The sequence below is a fragment of the Limulus polyphemus genome, unplaced genomic scaffold, assembly GCF_000517525.1.
Source record: "Limulus polyphemus unplaced genomic scaffold, Limulus_polyphemus-2.1.2 Scaffold2192, whole genome shotgun sequence".
Taxonomy (NCBI): domain Eukaryota; kingdom Metazoa; phylum Arthropoda; class Merostomata; order Xiphosura; family Limulidae; genus Limulus; species Limulus polyphemus.
The window spans coordinates 69,133-72,459 of NW_013667802.1; positions in this window are offsets into that span (position 1 = coordinate 69,133).

The following is a 3,327-nucleotide window of genomic DNA, read 5'->3' on the forward strand; positions in this document are numbered from 1 at the left end:
ACTAATAATTACTATGTTGTGTTGAAATCAGCTCAATTAATGTAGCTAAACTGTTTACTAATAATTACTATGTTGTGTTGAAATCAGCTCAATTAATGTAGCTAAACTGTTTACTGATAATTACTATGCTGTGCTGAAATCAGCTCAGCTAAAGTAGCTGAACTGTTTAATAATATTTACTATTGCGCTTTGTGCGCTTTTTATATTTTATGTTTCATAATTTTGTTTCGGCCAAATGTTTAGCAAAATATCCTACTTTTTCGCGGCCGCGGGTCTTAAAAAAATCTGACATATGAAATAAATAAAATTAGCAAACAAAAGTTAGATGACATTGTTGTCCGTAAATAACATAAAATACTTAAGCTGAAGGAGTTTAAATATTTCATTGTAAAGTATAACATTGGCAACAGAACATTCCGTTCACCTTACACGAGGTGATTTTATTATTTTATTTTATTGTAAAATAGATAGTTACGTTGGCAACAGAACATTTCTTTCACCTTACACGAGGTGGTTTTAGGTTATTGTTAAATATCTGCCTTCTATCTAGTCTATTAGTTCAAAATTAGGGCCGGCTATTAGCAAAGTGTAACTTTGCCAGAAATTTCTAAAATAAACAAACCACCTTTATTAATTCTCTTCCTATACATAGTTTATTAGCTTTTGAGTTAAAAACAAATGGGGAATCCACTCAGTCTACCAACTGTTGTAAAAATAATGCTAGGTTTTCATTAAACTGCTGGTCTGTAAATAGGATGCTTTAGTTCATCGTATTTATTTATTTAAACTTTCTATTAACTTTGAATTTGTGTAATTCTAAACTAGATGTATCATGGTATGAAAATAACCAGTTTCTGTTTAGTGTGAGTCAGTTGTTATTTACCATGTAAGAAATATGTGTGATGGTTAGGGGAATCACTATGATTCTTCTAAAATAAAAAGTACGGAATACCCTGGACATTCAGGTTTTCCCTTTAAATATCATATTTTCATCTGCTTATTTTACATCTTTTAAATATATATATATATAAAAAACCAACATTTATTAACATGGGATATCATAGTACACCCACAGTAATAACGACATGTAGATAGTTCTGTATGTTGATTATCAGTCTGGATTTGATGACAGTTAACTGTTTGATCTGCATTTTAAACTCTTCCGATGAACTAAAAAATAAAACTGAATTTTTCGAATGTTACGCATTGATCTCTCGACAGTTAGAATTATATGTGTATTTACGTTTTAGTTGAGGTGGACTGCCGTATCGATCACGGAAACATATTGTTCGACTTCGGACAGATTTGCCTTTCTTTGTATTGGATTATGTTACCAGAAGTCGCAAAGACCAACGATGCGCTATTCACGGGAAAGCCTGTAAAGGCGATACTACTTTGTACATGAAGATTCCTTTCAGAGACTGAATACTACATAGGTTAGTGCGGGATGAAAACACGAAAATTTACCTTGGTATCATCATACCATAGAATGTATATATGTAATTTTCAAGTAAAAAGTATGGTAAAAACTCCATACGGAAATATTTCCTACGTGGGAAGATTCCCATATGGAAACACTTCCTACGTGAAAACATTTATTTGCGAGAAACAATTCTTGCATATATTCTGTGAGGCATGCCTTTTTGCGCGTTTGTTATATAGAAGTGGATTGTTTATCTATATAAAATTATATTATTTTGAATATAACATTCACTTTAATGTATATAGCATTTGTACATGTCTTATCCGGGATTGTTTTTATACCTTACGGTGGTAAGACCACCACCCCCCTTCTGTTGCAGGAATATTTATATTGGGACAAGTAAGGCATACTTTGTTCCTTTATGATTGTCATTAGGTTTAGTTTTTATATTGTTTAGAGCGATACCATACGTACTGTCAGAAACATTAGTCTCTCTCTTTCTGTCAGTATTGTCTAACAGTAATATTATGTACAATTAAAGACATTTAACAGTGTTGAGGATTTGCAGTGATCAGTTTTGTAATATTACGGACATTAAGGTGTTTAACGATGTTAAAGATTCGCAGTGACGAGTTTTGTAATATTATGAATATTTAAATACATTTAACAATGTTACGGATTCGCAGTGATGAATGCTTAATATTATACACGTTTAAGGACATTTAACTATCTAAGTATTCGCAGTGATGAATGCTTAATATTATACACGTTTAAGGACATTTAACTATCTAAGTGTTCGCAGTGATGAATGCTTAATATTATACACGTTTAAGGACATTTAACTATCTAAGTGTTCGCAGTGATGAATGCTTAATATTATACACGTTTAAGGACATTTAACTATCTAAGTATTCGCAGTGATTAGTTTTGTATTGTTATGATCATTTAATTAACGACATTTAAAAATGTTAAGGATTGGCAATGATGCGTTTTCTAATATTATGGAGATTGAAAGACATAACAATGTTAAGGATTCGCAATGACGAGTTCTGTAATATTATGGACCTTTAAAAACATATAACAATATTCGTTGACTGATATCTTGAAAACATAAGGAGTTCTACACTGTAGTTAATTGCCACCTTTCCCTTCCTACACTTACGTTGTTAACGAGTGATCGTTCACGAGATGTAATGTTCTCCTCCCTTAATATTCAAATTGAAGAAGAAAACCATTTTGTTACCTTGTAAATTCCTAGCTTGATTTATCTGTCACAAACAGCTTTTCTTCTTTCCTGCATTTTAACCCTTGTTGAATGGAAACTATTCCTGTTAACTGTAGTGTGAGGACGACCTCTTCATGAACATAATAAGAATTGAGCATCATAAATTAATAGTGAGTGCAAATACCCATATAAGCTGTAAGTTCTAGAAACTGTTGATGTTTATTGACATTCATAGAATATTATGATATATTTAATGCAACAAACGCCATAAACAGCTCAGAAAAGGCATTAAGAACAAAATCCACATCAGCCTTAAAGTCTGTCGTAAGATTGTGTGAAGCCTTTACCTGATAATAAAGTGGAACGATGTACCTACCATTATTGACCATCTTCTCGTGCTTTGGCATCTTAATGTTGTAATATAGTTTTTCAACACATCCCAACGACTAGTCAAAGCAGAAAACAAGGTATACCATCTTCGAATAATTCCAAGCAATAGAACAACTTAGGGAACAATCGCTGTATGAAGTTCTCCAAGAAGATAAGAGCCATGGGATGAAAGTCACGTAGTGATTCACTTCCTGCATGCTGAAGCGATGTTGCTCCGATATCACAGTGTTACGTCTCTGGTCGTTTGTTAATTTCCCGTAAAAATTCTTCCCGAGGAACTTCAGTGATA